Here is a 20,064-nt window from a genome sequence, read left to right on the forward strand (position 1 = left end):
CTCCGCCGCCATCGATGGCTCCTTCGTTTCATTTTTCCTTCTCTAGCGATAACCACTACCACCGCTTGACGATATTGATATCGATCCGACTACGTTGGCTTCACAATCCTTCAAGCGTCGAGCCCCAACCGCCTCCCTCCCTCTCCTCTTCTGTCATCTGTCCCTCTCCAATGTTGCTTCGGGCTTCGGCCTTGAGATCACATGCCGGCATGGCGTTTAGTGATGGCTTGAAGCAGGCCATTCCTGCTTTGCCCTCGCTATTTTCCGAGTTCCAAATGATACGCGGACCGGTACCACCAGATGAGATCGCACTCACGGGACTGCTTTCTTCCTGTAGTCATTCTGGGATGTTACAGAAAGGGAGATGCCTGTTGAGATATTTCAGTGGGAGCTTTTCCATTAAGTTGAAGCACGGGCATTATGCATGCATGGTGGATATGCTAGGACGATGTCGGAAGCTAGAGGTAGCTGAGGATCTTGTGAGAAACATGCCTTTTAAAGCTAACTCCATAGTGTGGACTGCTTTGCTTAGTTCTCGCAAGATGCATTCTAACCTAGATATGGCAGAATGAGTTGCCTAAAATATTCTTGACTTAGAACCACTTTGAAGTGCTGCCAATGTTTTGCTGTCCAACCTCTATGCTTATGCTAATAGAGGGGGTGATATCTTGAGATTAGGAGTGACTATGAAGGAAGAAGGGATTGCGAAGCAACCAGGTAGAAGTTGGATTACTAAAAAGGGGCAAAAGCACTTTATTTTTACGTGTCCACTTGAACTAGCTTTCTTAATTTTGCCAGCTACAATGAGGGAAACGATCAACGCTGGGCGAGAGCTCGACAAGGAGAGAGAGGCTCGACCTACTTCTCGACTTAATATTGAGAAGATCAGTTCGACCAAGAAAGGCATGCAGAGGTCGTGGCTGGGTGAGTCACGTGATGAGGCTTCGGGCAAAGAAGAAGAAGAAGAAGAAGAAGAAGAAGAAGAAGAAGAAGAAGAAGAAGAAGATCGCAGCATGCTCATTTACATGGGGCCAAAGCATGCAAACATGGAAAGGGCGTGATGATGGATGAAGATTTGGTCCTAACATGTGAAGAACGTGTGAAATGAACCGTTCGGTTCATCAACGGAACGACTTCGATGGAGTACAAAGGACCAAGGCATCAGAGACGAGCGCACGCTACAACTCTCTCCGTGAGTTCATCTTTGTCTTTTTTTTTTGCTTCACTTACACTTGAACCGAAGACTTCCATTTCCATGTATTTTTGTCTCTAAATTTATTTTTTTCAATTTAATCTCAATTCCAATACATTTTCTTTTACTTACACTAAGTGTATTTCAGATAAATTCATCCTTCCATCTAAACTTCATAGATACATTTTATACTCAAGTACCAAATCATAGCTATTTCAGTCGTTCTCCCTTCACTCCCTTCACTCCCTTCACTCTCAATTATCACTCTGGAAATGGATTTGATCAATCACTCATAAAAATTATCAGAAGCCTTGACTATATAGGTGTCCTATAATGTGATTGTTTTAGAAATTACTTTTTTTGAAAATTAGCAATGTCGAATTTCCGGCAAAAACAAAAATGAGCATATCGAAATTGATTTTGGTCATTGTTGAAGTACCCTTCCATCATAATAAGAAAATATAATAAATAAAGGGATAAATGTATTAGAAGTCCTAAAACTTGTCATGAAAATGTAATTAAGCCTTAAAACTTTCAAAAAGTGCAATTAAGTCCCAAAACTTGTCACAAAATGCAATTAAGTCTTAAAACTTGTCACAAAATGCAATTAAGCCTTAAAACTTTCAAAAGTACAATCAAGTTCTAAAACTTATCAATGTGGTTCAATCTAAGTCCTTTCATTGATTACACTTTTTGAAAGTTTTAGGCCTCGATTGTACTTTCGAGACAAGTTTTAGGACTTTATTGAATATTTTGGAAGTTTTAGAACTTGATTGAACTTTTGTGACAAGTTTTATGACTTAATTGCACTTTTGAAAGTTTTACTCAATTGCATTTTTATGATAAGTTTTAGGACTTCTAATGCACTTATCTCATAAATAAAGAATACCTCTTCTTTTTTGCTCAAATCCCCTTTAATTAACCCTAGTTAGTTAACTTTAATTCCCAAATAGAATTCTGTATTTCTTTCTTCTCTTCCTTTATATTCTTTTGATTTTCCCGCTGTAAGCTCATTCCTTTCTTTTCTCCGCCACAGCCAAACTTCCAACTCCTTCGACGCCACTTTCGGCATCACGACTCCTCCTCATCTTCCATACCACACACCACCAAGCTCTGACGAAATGCAAGAGATCGCCGCCTGCCAACGGAGGCGACGAACGGACGGAAGGAATTCGTCTTCCCGAAACAGAGTAGTCCCTAGCGAATCGACGGCGACGGAGGCCGGCCAGCGGAGGTGACGGGCCACCACCGCCGACCGAAGCCATGGAAACTGGTGACGTGGCTTCGGGTGAACGATTCTCTCCTGAGGTTCGTTCTGGCCTTCATGCAGCTTGCTATAGATCAGGTGACGCCCGACGCATCCGAATTTTATTTAGTTGATGTAATACTTGAGCTGGATTTTGAATTCAACTCAGTTGGTGGTACAATTGTGCGGGAGCTTGAAGAATGTGTCGTTGAATTTGTTCGAGAGACGCTAAAGCAGCGTTTCTTCGTAGGTTCTGTCTGTGGATGCTTGATAGTGAATTCATAGGTTATCGACATTACACGCTGCAACATCAGCGATGATCTCTGCAAGGTATAGCTTTTCTTTCTCTTGTTCTCATAGGTGTCAATTTATTGAAAGAAGTAGGTGAAGTCTAGGTTCAAAGGAAAAACAAGCGAGGGAGACTGAAATAATGGGAAGTAGGGTGTACATGGGTTGGTTCAATCCCCTTTTCAGGCGAAAAACTGAGCCAATCCGAGTGCTGTGGGTTGGGAGGGAGGGAGGGATTTGGGTGCTTTTGAGGTGTCTAGGAAATGTGGACGTGTATTAGTGCTTATCATCATAAAGAGATGCAGCAGGTGATCGATTTGCCGGGAGAATTGAATTCTGAGAAACTTCGATCACTGGGATGGGACTCTGTCTCTTTGTTTTATGAGGTGCTTGAAGAGTCAAAACCATGGAGGAATGAAGAAGTTGCAGTGAGATGGCAAGCCACGAAAGATTGCTTGATGGTCAAGTCCTTTAACCACTTCTTGACTTTGGCAACTAGGGAGAATTGAAAGCCAAATTTACTTGGAGTGTGAGACTAATATGAACATCGGTTTTGCCCATGGATAACTGGTTAGCTGGTTATTTTCTTCTGCCCTATGGACTGCAGCTATGAAAAAGAAATAATCACCAGAAACACGGAGTTTACATAAGTTATTCGGTAGAATAGAGACAAAAGCACAAGAAGCTGATTGTCGATTCTGAATTCCAAGGCCTTTGCAACTGTTTAGGATTCTTTTTTATCCTTATGTGCTATAGCTTTTATGAACATGACTGAGAAGCTAAAACTCCTAGATGCGTCTTGAATGCTTGAGTGAAATCTGATTAATGAAAGATAAACTTCTGACATACCAATAATAAGACACAGGAGAATGAGCAACATGTAGTTTCTCAAATTAGTTGCAGTTTTTGCTTTAGTGTTGTTAGGGCCATATCAGTCAAAGTGTCAGGTGGGATTTGCATCTGAATTACAGGATGAGTATGTATTAATTATCATTACTTGGAAGTTTGTGACCTGTATATTATACAGGACTTGCAAGATCTTGATCTTATAGTTAGGAGATATGCCCGAATGTATGTTTATCATTGCTTCTGCACCCCTCTTTATAAATTTTGGACAGCACTTTGCTGTTGTTCTGAATTGATACCCTCACATTATCCACTCACAGTTATTGTTAATCTTTTGTGTTTCTGCTTTAAATATTTCTTTAATAGATGCTAATATAGTATATCTGAACAAGTCTGTCAAAGAATGGAATTTTCTATGCATTATTAGGCTGTAAATGGTTTTGTTCCCATTATTCTTTCATAAAATATGACTATGGATAACAATAGCAAGAATCTTGCTTTACTATGTACAATATTTCACGATTCTCCTGTGCCATTGTGCTCTGTCTGAATTTTGGACTAAGAATAGTCAAAGAAAAAGCTTTAATGAAAGTAAGGCTGTTAAAAGCTGCTGGACCAGAATGTTGAGCGCTCATAGATTGTGTTGTATTGCATGCTTGAAAATGTTAACGTGTGCTTGATGGCCCCAATGGATTATAAATTTATAGATTATTCTGGGTATGTATTTCTTGCTTTGCATTACATTGGAGCAAGTTGTTATGGTGGCTTCACCTCTCCTGATTAATAAGGTGTTGTGAGAGATGCAAAATTCTCAAGTTGAGGGAAGCGAGTCAAGAGACTTTGCAAAATCTCAAGTATAGGGAGTTTAACTGCAATTTCACATAAAATTTCAAAGAATATAATGCTTGAGTACTAGAAATTAGATCGAATACCTAACAATGAGGAGCAAAGAGAGTTGTCCATGCTTCACGCATAAGATCCTCTCTTAGATTCTCAGTGTTGTGGGTATTTGAAGAAAGATAGGAAATTTCCAGATAAGGTGTATTGATGATTGTCTTACAAAAAGTGATTTTTCCAATAGGATTCATGATCTAACGCAGTTGGCTTTGACGAAAATCCTGTCCCTAGGATACATTGTGTGCACTCTAATCTCCCTCACTTAGTCTGTATATCAAACAAAGGATGAGCACCATCAAGCCTTAAAAGTATAATCAATGTGGAGCTGATAAGAAAGAGGCGATTTGAAGAGGAAGAAGACAAGTTATATTGTGTTGTCATTATTTGCTTTTGTTAACTATTTTTTATTTGCTCCACAAATGCTCTCAACTCTAAGAGGAAGAAGAAAACGGCACTAAGAGATGCACTGATTCAAAGATAAACCATTGGACTCAAACTTTAAGCAAGAGTAAAAATAATTAAATAAAGTTGAAGGAGAAAACATGTTTCATGAAATGCATTTCCTAAATTTATGTTGAAACTACACTAAGAGCAACTTTCTCTCTGACAAATTTCCATAGTTTGATATGCTTTCTTCATTTTTCTCATTGCACTTTCCTAGGCAACAAGATATGCAGAGACAGAAGCTCTTGATATTCTTCTCGAGCAATGGCAATGGACTGGATTTTCATCTACAGAAGTTGCAGAGAAATTTTCAGCATGCTCCCTCTATGTGAGCTGAACCATGCATAATGTGTGCAGCAGCATCATCAAGCATTGGTACATCTGTTGGTTACACTGAAATAAAACTAAACTTTTGTCAAATTTGTTAATTCAAATATGATTAGATGACTCTTAGCCATTTTTCGGTATAGAGGAAGCATATTATGGCTGTGCAAATGATATATTTGGAGGCTGTGGCTCAATAGTCATTGCATTCAAGTACCTCTGAGGCATGCATTAGGTCAATTTCAGAACTTGCTTTTGTTGCTGATTTCCTATCTACTTAGCCCCACTTTGAAATTGTGACATCTGTCAATTGACAAGTATAGCTGACTATAAGTTTGTATGATTTCTTATGTTGATTGATGATGGATGTGGTTTCATAGTATTTCTGTTTGTTGCCACACTTCTAATATTGTGACACATAACCATGAAATGAAATGGAGGTTTATGAAACTAATTTTCCACCTTTTCTTTTCTTTTTTTTCCAAGTCTAAATCTAAGAAACTTGAGTTTCTAGAAGTGTCAAGAAGTTAATATTGTATATTTATTTCCTTCTTTGTTTCCTTTTGATTTTTTAAATCAATGTGATTTGTTAGACATTTCCTTATATTTATTTATCTTCCCTAAAAAATTAAGTGCTGCAAGTTAAGGTAACCATAGTTTTTTTTATTTCCCTTTCCCATTCCCCTCTGTTTCTTCATTTCTTCTTCCTTGCTTTTTTTCACTCTAGTGAGTTCTTTAATGTCTTTAGTGTTTTAAAAAATGGTAAATATAACATCTTCAAAGAATTATGATATTTTTACTATGAAGAATTCATGCTTTCTGATATGCCATAGGCAATGTACTCAATAAAGAGATCTCTTTTCTTGTTTATTAGTTGCAATCATCTCTTCTTGCATACATGAGGGCATGTGCTTGCTAAATTGTGGTGTATGGCATGTGTTTCCAGTATTTAGCAAGTATAGCTTCTTCAAAGAAATGTAATATTTTTACTGAGGAATTTCTGATATGCCATGGGCAATGTACTCGATAAAGAAATCTCGTTTCTTCTTTTTTAGTTGCAATTGTCTCTTCTTGCATACATGAAGGCATGTGCTTGCTAAATTGTGGTGCATGGCATGTGTTTCCAGTATTTAGCAAGCATAGCTTTTTCAAAGAAATGTGATATTTTAACTGAGGAATTTCTGATATGCCATGGGCAATGTACTCATAAAGAAATCTCTTTTCTTGTTTATTAGTTGCAATTGTCTCTTCTTGCTTACATGAGGGCATGTGCTTCCTAAATTGTGGTGTATGGCATGTGTTTCTAGTATGATTTTTTCATCTGTCTAATGCTGCCATGATCTGACATTTCATGTTTCCTAAGCTTGTTCAGAAGTCATCAATTTTTTACTCAGACTTTGCTGACATAAAAGTTAAAAACTGAGTGAAATAGGATTTGTTTCATTGTGATTGGAGCAGTGCATAGAGTAGCTAATCTAGATTACGGACAATGTCTTTCTGTTGAATTATTAGTTTTAAAAGAAGAAACTCGAGTATTGCTCTTAATAATGTGATTACAAGTGAAAAGTACTGTGGGAAACTTGAAGTAGCTCATCGCCTTTCTGAATATGACATCAAGCAAGAGGATGCTCCTTGCAGATAAAGGACCACCATGTGAAGCTCAAAAACTAGCCCTAAATATTGCACATTTTCATGATAGAGAGAATGAGACTGTCGTTAACGGGGAGCATGGTTCATATGCGACATTTGGAAGATGGAGCTGATTGAAACCCATCTTAGCCAGTATAAGCATACAAGTAATCCATAAATCTTCTCTCAATCAGATCACCAATGCCAATAACTCTATGAGAGAACTTGTCCATCTGTATTAAAAGCCTTGAAGTATGCCCTGTTTACAGCGTGTTGTTTGATCTTGAAGGACATTAGGTTTAAGCCATGGCTGACCCAAACACACCTCTTTTAATCTGATGCAAGAAGTTTGCCAAGGCGTATAGCCTAGTTACTGCCAATTGATTTAAATGGAACACTTCAGAGTTAAATTGCTTGCCCGAATATTTGTTTTCTGCAGTTCAGACATGTCTTAAAGTTGATATGCTTAGGACCTAAATGTAAACTTCCTATGTTAAGCATATTTCTTTATCTCGCGAACTTGTTTTTGCTTGGATGATACCTTCTTTTGTAAAGTGCTTTGTCAATTAGTCCGCTAAATTATCTCTTGCGTGGTATTTGGACATGTTTTTCAAATAGAATCTCTTTTGGGTTTCAAGTTGATGAGCTAGGTCGAAATGCAGAATCATTAGAAATTGTTGGTTGCTTCCACAGAAATTTAATCTTTTTTCCCCTTTTCAAGTGTCTACTGATTTATGAATGTTTCCAACTTTTTTCTTGTTTCTCTTGCAGTAATGGAAATTCTAGATCATATGCACCCAAGTATAGTTGATTCAGTGGAACAGTGTTCAGCCATATAATGGTTGCAAAGAATGGGTGTAGAATTTGCTCAGTAACAAAAGGTAGGAGTAATAGATGCCCAGTCTTCTTTTTTTTTTTTTTTTTGGCCAATTTTCAGATGCCTTATTTATCAAATGTAGCTTTTTCCTCTAGACTGGGTATTCTTAGCCAGATTGTCATTTGAGAAATGGGACGTCATGTCCTTGGTTAAGGAAAAACACATAGTGCAGTATCTTAATAGCTAATCCATTTGTTAGACTCGTTGAGAGAAGTATCTTCTTGATCCTTATTGTGAATTACTAACATATATGGTTCTTGGTCAAGCAATTCTCCAATTTGAGCTCTTCAGTTGCATATATTTAAAAGGACTGATCTCACCTTAACCTTTTTAGGCTTCTAAGATAATTAGTATGCTTTGGCAACTCATTACATACAGAAAATACGGCCTTGAAATATTTTGTCTAGGCAATTATAAAATGAATTTGTTTTCCTTCTCTGTTATATACAACCTTGTAACTTGAATGTCATTTCTTTCGCCATTTTCCCATCCTTTTCCATTCATTTGCTCTTTATGACATTGTACAGTCTATGATTTGTTTGAATATTGTAGATAAATACCGAATACTAATATTTGGATTTCAGCTCCAAAGCCTCACAGGTCACGGGTTACCTAGGCTTATTACTAGATATGTGTTCTTCTTCCGACCTTCCAGTAGGAGTCAGACTATACATCGTGTTACCACTTAGCAGAGTCCTATGATCACTTCTTATGGACTCGTTGAGAATGATTCTGATCTAGTCCATGCTACTGTGCCTTGGATGATCCACATCTCAGGGTCAGGCGCTGATGATTGGCCATTGAAGCCGGCCATTAGGAGACGTGATTTCCCTCAAATTCGCCGAAATTGTAACCAGCAATTTGCGTATTATATCAGCTCTCACCCAAATCCTCAATCGATCAAGCGGCAAGTCCCTGGACACAAATCACAAATTCAAATTCCGTGAATCAGAAGAGAAAGTTGACCCCAAGCAAGTGATCGTTTATGTTCGTTGTATGATAAGTAAGAAGGATCAGAGGTTCCATGAGAACGACACACTGCACTTTCTTCACGGAAGCTAGATTCTTCGATGAATGCAAAAACTTGATCAGGGTGAGCAACGTGGGTGCAGGCGAGGCCAGCCTCACTAGCCGAGAATGAAGGTGGCCTCGGCCTTGCTAGCCATGAACAAGGCCATGGCCAACTTCACCCATGCCTACCTCCACCTTGCCCGCATCTGGGCAAGGCCGGGCAAGGGCTGCGACCTTTAAATGACGACTGGCAAGGGCTTTGCAGCCCTCGCCTAGTGGCTGATCGGGTGCCGGCAACCCTTGCCAACCACATAGAACCAAAAAAAAGAAAAAGAAAATTAAAATTAAAATTAATAAAAAATTAAAATTTTCAAAATAATATAAAAAAATTATGTGAAAATGTCTACGCTAGCATCGACCATCCTATGCCAGCCATGCTATGTGGGATGGCCGGCATCTATGTTAGTGATTTACGATCAGAATTGATCGAATGGATTCAATTGGCACAAATGCAAAATGTGTGGAACTAAATTAATCCAATTAGAAATTTTAGGATTGAATTAATTATGACTTTTTTGGTATTTTTCTCGGTCATTGAGTGAAAATTGAGATATCTTTTCAATATTTTCCCTTACTTTCTTCTCTTTTTGTCTATGTACCTTTTACTTTCTTTTAGTAATTACCTTGATCAACTTTATATTCTTATATAAGTTGCGAATCCTCAAAGTACATGACACAACATGAGGTATATTACTTAGACACAATAACATGACATAATTCTGACATATTATTGGCAAAATTCTTATATAAGTTGCAAATCCTCGAAGTACACGACACAACATGAGGTATATTATTTAGACACAATAACATGACATAATTCTGACATATTATTGGCAAAATTCTTTGTTTAGTATTAAGCATGTTCATGTAATTTTGTTTTGTGCTCAAATTTAACTTCTTATATACTATGCGCACGAGATGTAAATCTAACATGTGGTAATACATTTCTAGGCATAGAAAACCCTACTTATTTTTTTTTTTTTCTTCTGATTCTTTGTTGAAAAGATATCTTGATAAAAATGAACTTCCAAGTTGCAATGTGTCGAAGATGCTGGTCCATAACTTTTTTACTTGATTTCATGAGCTGTGATTATATTGTGCCAATGTCACGAGGTGTGCCTAGAATGGGGATATTCCAAATTGGGGAATTCAATTTAGGCCAGTGTTCGGAGTAATACACACAGGGCAAAAGGGGTAAGGGTCGTGACAATAATATGCAGCCACCACTGCAAGCCCGCAACCTGGCTAAGGGTGGCCACTTTGCATCATCTCTTTTTAGAAATGCAAATATGCAACTCAATTTCATCTTTGCAAGGCATAAATGACTAAAATATCTTCCCTTGTACAAAAAGTCCGCCTAAAAACTCTGATCTCAAACCACCTACTGAACCAAACTCAAATTAAGTTTTGCTATCACCCTCCACTGTTGCTACCGTCTTGTTAGAGAGGGAGAGGTCGGGCCTTCTTTGAATGTTGATTAATCTATCAAAACATTTCAAGCAGCTCTGTCGTTGTCATGATAAATCTCATAAAATGTACCGTGCAATTAGTAAAAACCAAAATCCCAGCTACAAGGAAAATTATCCACCTTAAAATCCACCAAGAACACTAGCAGCAACTAACCATGAACATTTCCTCCCAGCAACAAAAGTTGAATTCTCCATCTGTGGCAGGGATCAAGCTTAATAATTGCCAAGACTCTGCTGGTGTAGGGAGCAAAATCAACATGGACCACCTGATTCCTCTCCTCCCATAGAAAATACATTGCAGCATTCTGGCTCCACTTTAACAATACCTCTTTCAAACTTCCTTTCTTTAAGATGCTTGAGAGCCCAAGCTAGTTCGCTACTGTCCACTCTCCTATTCCGTGATACATGCTGCCAAACTCTGGACTATGAAGGTCAAAATCATAATTCTGCTCTATATACCGTTGGAGGTGTTTCGACTTAAGTTGCGAGAAAAAAACATAAAAGAAAGAAAATCCAATGATAAAGTACATCTGCCGAAGTTAAATTTTCAAAATGGAATGAAAACTCTCTTTTTTCTTCTCGTGTGAAAGTACTTATAAAATTAAATATAGTACTTGTAAAAAATCACACATACTTTGGTCTTAATGCTTTTGGATTTCAAACCACTCAATCATCGCTCGCTATTTTTACGGACATATTATTAATCGACTTATTTTCCCTTGCAAAATTATAGATTGATTAATTAACACCAACATCCGTATCATGTTATATTGGTAAGTATGTGTGTGTGTATTTTGGTCAAAGGGACGAAAGAAAAATATGTGAGCCCTCCTCAATTCAGGACTCCCATTACACAACAAATAACCAGAAATTACATTACACATTTGTTCATCCTATAGAAGGTTTATAACCTATTGAACATAGCCTCCAGTTGACAAAAGAAAATTTGCCGTGGAGACCTAAACCTGAATCATATATCACTCGAACTGGATTTTTGCCCCCAAGAACACCATGGGATTGTCAATTGTCGAACCGTAAAGGTTGTATTTTGCCCGATAACGTTTCACATATTTAACGCGTGGCAACAACAAGCTTCTCGCATTAGGTATTTTCCTCCAAACAAATGCTTTGTCAGCTTTGACTGCCCATGTATAGACGTTCAAGATGGGGTTGGTTTCGAACCCAAGCAATCCACGAAAAGATCGACTTCATCAACGCATTACACACCGGGCTGAGCACCGGGCTGTGCCCGCCCTAAGCAGAAATGGTTTACCTTTCTTTTTTTTTTTCTTTTTTTTTTGAATTTAAAAAATAATTTCTTTCAAATATTAGAAAAAGCCTTCGTTTGAGAGCTCGTGAGTGCTTTTATAAAGTTACAATACTCAAGTAATTAAATAAATAGTCATGACATTCTTGTGAAAGTAGTATGAAATTATGACACTCAAGTAGTTGATTGCAAGTTATCATACTAAAGTGAGCATCATATAAAAGTTACGACCCTTATAATACATTATTACCTTGCAAATAGCCTTTTTGTTACGATTGACATTGATTTCGAGCCGGAAATTCCTCTAAATATGTTCTTCTTTGTAAAGCTTGCCCATAGTTGCTTAGGGCTTTTCAAGGGTAGGGGAATCATCTTGGGAAGTGTCTTTGCGGGTACTAGCTTCTAACGTTCATTCCTACAATTCCTCATAATCGATGAGTAGCTGTGTCTTGTTGAAGTCAAATTTGATTGATTACAAAGGTCGAGCTGGCGTGTAAATGTTGTTATCACAATATTCATTGAATGAGTTCCACAGCTATCGTAAGGTGAAATCAAGATTTTATGGGAATTATTTGACACAATTATTATTATTGTTGTTTTTGTTCTCCATTTTAATACTTAGAACGTGACTAAATCCTTGTAAGGAGAAGGAAATAAACGAAATTAACAAACGGTCGTAGAGACAAAAAGCGTTTGAAATTAATATATGAGTAAAGGTTGAAAAATGAGAGAAATGGGTCAACTGATTACTAATTGGTGATCATTAGTGACCGAACGATCACTTACAAATACATATAATTTAAATTATGGCCCAACGGTCGGCTGTTAGGCCGAATTGGTCACTAAAGTGATTTTTGGGGCCGAGGCCTCAAAAGTTCCCCATAGTTGGGCCCCATTATTGGATTTGGCCTCCAAGGCTGGATCGAAAAATGAGAATTGGGCCAAGGCCAGCCCATTAGAATCCATGGGCCTAAATCGGCCCAAGCCCAAAACGTTGCACGATCTGCTACCAAGCAGGCCGAGCCTAGGCACGATCCTGTTTCTGGCCCAAGTGGGCTGGGTCGCGCCTTGCTAACACCACATCCTCTTGAGCGTGCATGCTATATTCCAAGAGAAAAGACTCTACTGGGGATAAAAGGAAGAAACTCAGACAACATCCAACATTTAAAACCACTCAATTGAAGAAACTCAGCGCTGTATCCATCCTGATATCCAACAAAATATCAACTCTATTTTATCAGGATTCAATTTCAATATTGAGAATTGCTTTAAGGAAAATAATATAAAGATTCGTTATAAAAAAATGACATCATCTCATTATCTAGAAAAAGAATACATGTTTAAATGTATACCCAAATAAGATATGTAAATTTCTAATGATTTATTGAAATCTCCAAGAATTCACCATTCAGTATATTTTTTATAAAAATATCTAATTGAAGTCCTTGAAGAAGCTTTTGAAGAAGCTCTCCAGGCCACTAATCGAACTAAGAGAGAGAGAGTGAGTAGTAGCGATTCAAGCTTTACTCCACATGACAAATTGCAACCGTCAAATTTATGCTCCTCAAAACAGCAAGCAAAAAATCTCAATTTATTGAATAAAATGCCTTCGTTACATCGGCCCTGATCGTGGTCTTCATTACATCGACAGTTTTAAAAGTTCACGAGATGATGTCTCGCGTCCTGCCCACAGGGACAACAGGAGTAGATAAGCTGGTCATTGTTATGATCAGATTTCGTGCCATCTTTTTGAAATCTCGGATGCTCCTGCATGCATTCATTCCCTTCTTCATGGCTTGGTTCATCCGAAACCTACACCCAACTTTCCAAGCGCTTCTTTAAATGCGCGAGTCATGCAACTCGTGACAATCCCGCGGTCTCTGCACACCTTAAGGACGAAAAGCCAGATGAAACTCCAGAGGTACTGGACATATTTCAATGCCCAGATGTTCGTTTGTTCACGAAGATGATCGTGGGTTGCAAGCAAACTGGCCGCCTTGATGACGCCCTGAAACTGTTCTATGAAATGCCCGTGAGAGATGCAATTTGCTAGAACACGATGGTCAAAGGCTGCTTAGACTGCGGGGACTTGATGACCGTGGAAGAGCTTTTCGATTGAATGCCCGAACCAAGTGTTGTTTCGTGGACGACGATGATAGATGCGTCCTTTCGATTTGGACAGGTCGAGTGGGCAGAGGTATTTTTTAAACAGATGCCCATAAGAGATCTCGCTGCGTGGAATGTGATGGTTCATGGGTGTTGTGAGGATGTGAGGATGGACAATGTTGTGAAGGTGTTTGAGCAAATGCCTTCTTGAAATGTCATTTCATGGACTTCAATGAATGGCCGGCTTGACCAAAATGGTAAGAGTGAAGACGCTTTAATTGTTTTGAGAGAATGTTCAAGTTTTGGTGTTGTACCAAGTACTTTAACATGTGCATTGAGTGCCTGTGCAAATGCATTGTCTTTTCCTCTTGGTGTGCAGATTTATGGTCACGTTTTCAAGTCAGGATTCTGCCTTAGCATATTTTATGTAGTTCTGTCATCACGTTCTATGCTTACTGCAAGCGAATTGAGAAAGCAACCCAAAGGTGTTCAGTGACAGGATGAGAACAAGTGTTCTTCCTAATCAATCTTCTTTTGTAAGTGCTTTAAATTCTTGCATTGTAGTTTAGAGTCTCCGATCGAGGTAAGGAGGTCCATGCATCAGCTGTAAAACTGAAATTGGGAAGTAATGTTTTTGTTGGCAATTCTCTTATAGTCATGTATAATAAGTGTGGAGTGCTTGATAATGCTGTTGCAATGCTCAAAAGACTCAGGGAGAAGAACATTATCACCTAGAATGCCATTGTTTGCAGGTGGGCACAAGATGGCCAAGGGATGTGGGGCTATGGAGTTATTTAGCCAAATGATAAGCAAATAAGTAGAACCATATAAGATCATACTGATAGGACTTCTTTCTTCTAGTTGTCATTCTGGGTTGTTACAAAAGGGGAGATGCTTGTTCAGATAATTTAGTGAGAACACTTTCCATTCACAAGCATCATGCTTGCATGGTGGATGTGCTAAGCAGAGGATCTTGTAAGAAACATGCTCCTTAAAACTAACTCCATTGCATGGCTTGTTTGGCTTAGCTCTTGCAAGATGCATTCTAACCTAGATTTGGCAGAAAAAACTGCAAACTATATTCTTGATTTAGAACCACGTTGTAGTGTTGCTTATGTTTTACTATCAACTTTTATGCTTCTACTAATAGTAGGGTGATGTCTCAAGATTAAGAGTGATTATGAGGGATAGAGGGCTTGTGAAGCAACCGGGTAAGCAGTCGGGTTACTATAAAGAGGCAAAAGCATTTATTTCATTCTGGTGATAAATCTCATCCTTTGCGTGAGAGCATCTATTGGAAGCTGGATTGGTTAAAAATGAAGTTGAAGGAATTGGGTTATGTTCCGGATAATAGATTCTCTCTCCATGACATTAAAGACAAACAGAAGGAAGAGTCATTATTTTACCATAGTGAAAGGCTTGCTGTTCCATTTGCATTGATTAGTACTGTCGAGGATAGTGTGGTAACTGTAATGAGAATCCTCGCATCTGTGGGGATTGTCATTCTGCAAGTTTACTTATTGCAAAGATTGTTAATCGCGAGATTATTGTGAGAAATTCTGGTCGCTTTCATCACTTTAGGGGTGGCATTTGCTCTTGTGGGGATTATTAGTACCAAGGGCATGAGGTTATTTCTTCTGTAATGAACCTGCAAGCATCCTGAAATTGCTCATCATGTTAAGCATTGATGAGAGTGGAGCACATACACAAGCACTAATTTTATATGGGCTTATTTATATTGTTGACGTAATAGACAATGAATTCATGTGGAATCCATGGCTTTTTTGTCAGCGTTGGTTTAGTTTAGGAGGCTAAAGGAGTCCAAGTATTTCGAAATCCATGTAGGGATCTTTGTTCAGAAGTGAGTATTTATTACTTTGCTTATGGCCTTTACGCAAAAAGAAACTATTCATACGTAAGATATCCCCACAGAATTAAATCAAGTGAGAAAACCCAGAGCCTTGAAAGTAGCTACTTTTAATCTCTCTTTAGCAGAGAGATGGAAATTAGGGCATACAGGGAGAAGAAAGTACTGCCTAGTAAAAGAAAAGAAACCCACCCAAACAGAAGAAAGGTACCTGCCCTGCCTCCTCTTTTCTGATTTGCAATAGTTGTTCCTTTCCTGTAAAGTCCCATTAACTCTTCTCCTCAACCCCTCTATTAACATTCTCTCTGTCTCTATTAACAAAAGCTTCTTCATCTCTGGATGGAAATCAACTTCACCTAATGTTCTCTCACAATTTTGCTGGATCTCTTCAACAAATCGACAGTACCAAGTGAGTTTAGTTTACTTGTAGTGCCAAAATTAGTACTCTCATGTTCTTTGTCTTGTTCAAGTTGAGCAGATGTTAGTGATAGAAACTCGTAGTTGTAAAAGCACAATAAAATCCCAATGGACTACCACATTTGACTCAGTTATCAATGCTTGCTTATCTATGGCACGAAAAGTGGAAACTATTTCTTTAAATAGGGATTAGTCAACTCTTCATTTTGCAGTTTTCACTATCCTAAAAGGTCTGTCTCCCTGAGATTTTTTTTTTTTTTTGGTTTCCTATGGATAAATTTGTGTTGTGTGAGGTTTAATTCGATAATTTTTGTGCTATATATTTTCTCACATCCTGTTAAGATGTGGCTCAAGCTCCTAATTGCCCGAGTCTTCCTGACCACAATGGAGAACCAGTCTTGTTCATGCTGAGATGAATTTCACAATATCTCTGCCAGTAAAATACTGGCACTATCTTGTGGGATTCCTTTTCCTATGGATGGAAGTTGGATTTGAGAGTGCATTTTAATTCATGGTTAAAGAACCATACTTGAATTAAGTTTGCTTGTTGGAGGTTTCAGGTTGTGCCACCAATTTTAACACTATTCCCAATTGGAAGTTGCACTTGGCAGTAAATTTGAAGCTGTCATGAATTGAAGATAAAATATCACTGTGTTTGTTGGATTGTTCATGTTCTTTTGCCACCTTAAACTTGCATATCATCTCAAAAGGGACTGGATAGTTTTCTCCCAAATGTCTACATTGACTGGTTAAACTTTTCTTCTTCTGTTTTACTAGGTACCTACAATGCTACTCGAAACACTCCTTGTCCTTGAGTTAATTTTTCATCTTGCTGTTATGAATACAAGCATTACCTCATTCTTGTCTTTTTTCAAGAACTAGTTTTTTTCAAGGATAGAGGTATAAGCTTTGAAGAACTCTGTTTCGACATTTGGTTAAAAATGTTGTGATTTTTTACTATTAGAAACTATTGTTGTCATATGTAGGTTAAGGCATAGTTCTCTCATTTGGGTGCATGTGAGTATGATTGATATCCAAGAGGTCTAGACTTGTTATTCTTTAGTTAGTGTCACGTTGTAATCTGATACACAATTAAGCTTTCTTAATTGATGATTATAAGCCAGAATATAGGTATGACTTTGTGATTTCTTTCTTCGCTCCACATGACCCAAAAATTATAATGGTTACCTTCAGAAAATAGTCACATAGATGTATCTCCTATCTTTTGCACTGTGGAGATGATAAAAGAGGTTTCATTGGAGAGTTATTTGGTTATTGTAATTCACAGCCTTTCCCTCTGCAATAAATAGGAAGAGAAGCATGTTAATTTGCAGCTTTTTGAAGTACATGTAGAAGATTTTCATTAGGAGATGCAATAACCTTGGTTGTGTCTGTGGCTGATGTTCTCTATTATATGTTTTATACTGTTAACTTTCTTTTATTATTGTTCCCCGAATTCGTGAAAGTGTATCTCTCTTGACATTACTTTTGCATATATACCTTATGTACTTTTGCCTTTAGGTCTGAATCACAGCGACAGTCGCCCTTGAGAAACGGAGGCACAGACAAGTGCTGCTTGAGAGTTTCACCGAATATCTCCCATGTGAGTTCTCTTACTTGACGCAAAACTGCCAGTTGGGAAAGCTGCATATGAAAGAATGATTCACTATGGGCGCGAGAGAACACACGATCTTTGTGAGCACAAGAAGAGTAGTCTTCAACTCTTCATTGTTTTCAACCTGCTTTTGGTTTCCTTGAATATGTATTACAATGGTCGATAAATTAATAGGAGCCAGTTGACATTGGAAAGTAAATGTAAGTAACAATTTGGAAGAATTTTTTTTTTTCACTATATGATTATATTTTAGGTGTAATAACACTGCAAATAGTTGAAACTTTTGTTTATTTTATAATCCAGTGTCTCAACTTTTCTTTTGTTCAATTGAGTACTGGAACTTTCAAAATATAGCTCAATGTGGTCCTTTCGTTAAATAATGTGCCATGTCATGTTTTTTTTAAGCTAACGTGACTTATTTCCTCAGCAATATGGTGCATGTCGCTAAATAGAAGACAATCGACAAATGGAGTATCACCATGTGTGAGGACACAAGCTAGAAGGCCCATGCCATGAGGGCATAAGTTGACATTAAGCCCACAACGAAAATGTTAGGGGTTGATCAGGTGAGACCATTTTTAACTTAACTCGATCAGAGCATACTAAGTCAAAACTCTCTAAATTATTTCAAATAAATTGTGTTAACTCTGCCACAAATCTAGAGTTGACACCCTCCCTTCTAGTTAAGCTTTGAACTGCTGCCTTGTTCTTTTGTATTTTTTTTCCTGCCCCTTTGCTATCCTTCAAATTGTCTTTGGAATTATGTTGTATTTCTACTTCGAATCCTAATTCATGGGCGAAGGCCTTTCGTCTTTAAAAGAAGAAAAAATTCGAAACTTCCTGCTTCTCGCTCTCTTCGGGGTCAGTGGTTATCAACTGGACTTACACACATTCTAGTAATGAAATCAAATTTGGACGTGTCAGTCTATCTCAGCTCAACTCAAATCCAATTACCAAAGCCAGATTATAGCCCGAAACGCGACTGAAGGAAGTCGGTTATCGAAGCCAAAGAAATTGAAAAGAAATTAAGACACTTAAAACGTTCGAACTCAACTTGGAATTGTTTAAAAGAAATTCATGGTTTAGAATTTCTAATAAGATTTCACAACCTTCCTCTCGACTAAGTCAATTTTTGCAGTATTCGCCGGACAAATTCCTCTTACACCTCTAAAAAAAGATCATGGGATTTGAATTGGAACTCAGTCTTAGTCCATGATCAAAAAAGTGATTATGATCTATTACGATTGAGAGATGGGACATGGCTAAAAATTGGAAAAGTTATTCAAAATGTCCTAAACCTATTGTACAACGGCCAATCTAATCCAAAACCTTTCAATTGTCCAATTAAGGATGCGTTTGATTCAATTTTCCCAATAGGCTTTCAACCTCCAAAGCCCTTTGGAGAAATGTTGGGGTGTTTCTTTCAGTCAAATGCTGATCTTGAGAAAGCTGAAAACCCAATGCTAATGGGGACCAGCTTTGGGTTTTTAGTATAGGTTCTCAACATTTGGCCAAATGCTAAAACTACTATTATTTTTTTCCAAAACTACCATCATAAATTTTTTAATTTTTCGGTTTTACCTTTCATTGTTTCAAAACTACCCTCACCTTCACTAGAGTCGGCAAAGAGTTTAATATTTTTAATAAAAAAAATGAAATCCAAATGCCTTTTATAAAAAAAAAAAAGATTTGCCAAATACTATTTACGCCAAAATAGCTTTGCAAAGAATTTTTACCAAGCGCAATTTACATTTCCTCAAAACCTTTAGGCCAAAGACACTTGCATTTCCTCAAGGCCCATTTCCAAAGTTGAACCAAATGTAGCCTAAGTCCTAAACTTATCATACGATGGCCAATTAAGTTCAAAATATTTGAATTGAGTCAATTTAGCGCTAATTTTTCTTATTGATTTGTTAGTTTATTCAAAATCCTTTTAATAATTCATCAAATGTCATTCCAACCAAATTTACCTAAAAAGTGTTGACATGACTATCTAGTTAGCCACGGCTGTCCAATATGACACTATAACATTGACGTGGACAATTTTTGCAATTTTTTTATCTTATAAATATTTTACTTCTTTTTTTTCCCTTTATCAATCATCACCTAGCCTCATCCGTCACACCCCGATTCTCGAGTGCGTGCCCATCCCTCTTTGGTCAATAATATTTTGCGACTTCCTAGGACGAGTCGCCGACCCTTTCTTTTTATTATACATGCGGAAGCGAATATTAAATCCTCTGACAGTAACCATCTCATGATTAAAAAAAAGAAAAAAGCAAGACAACACATTCACAAACAAACATGCTTTTATAAACAATGTGTTTAGATACAAATCGAGTCTAGTCAAAAGTCTACAAGAAGGTTAGTTCTCAAAAACAAAGGTATTGTCCTATGACATACTAGTCGGACCCAAACGCCAATCCTTTTGACTTCACTTTCACATACTCCGGGGCTTTGGTCCTCCATGACCACCTTCTAAATACTTGAAAATGGTTATACAATAACC

The 20,064-nt window shown here is 37.7% G+C and overlaps 1 long non-coding RNA gene across 3 annotated transcripts; it reads left to right on the forward strand.

Moving 5' to 3' along the window:
• The first annotated feature begins 2,159 nt into the window (after window positions 1-2,159).
• On the forward strand, window positions 2,160-8,398 carry LOC104431095. Of its 3 annotated transcripts, XR_005551453.1 has the most exons (6): window positions 2,160-2,537; window positions 2,608-2,768; window positions 5,131-5,288; window positions 5,384-5,472; window positions 7,638-7,747; window positions 8,328-8,398. It is a non-coding gene; the product is annotated as an uncharacterized LOC104431095 (long non-coding RNA). The 3 variants fall into 3 exon arrangements; XR_005551451.1 differs by lacking the exon at window positions 8,328-8,398 and having other exon boundaries at window positions 7,638-8,008; XR_005551452.1 differs by lacking the exon at window positions 8,328-8,398 and having other exon boundaries at window positions 2,689-2,768; window positions 7,638-8,008.
• Window positions 8,399-20,064: the final 11,666 nt, after the last annotated feature.

Source organism: Eucalyptus grandis, chromosome 5 (assembly GCF_016545825.1).
Source record: "Eucalyptus grandis isolate ANBG69807.140 chromosome 5, ASM1654582v1, whole genome shotgun sequence".
NCBI classification, from domain to species: domain Eukaryota; kingdom Viridiplantae; phylum Streptophyta; class Magnoliopsida; order Myrtales; family Myrtaceae; genus Eucalyptus; species Eucalyptus grandis.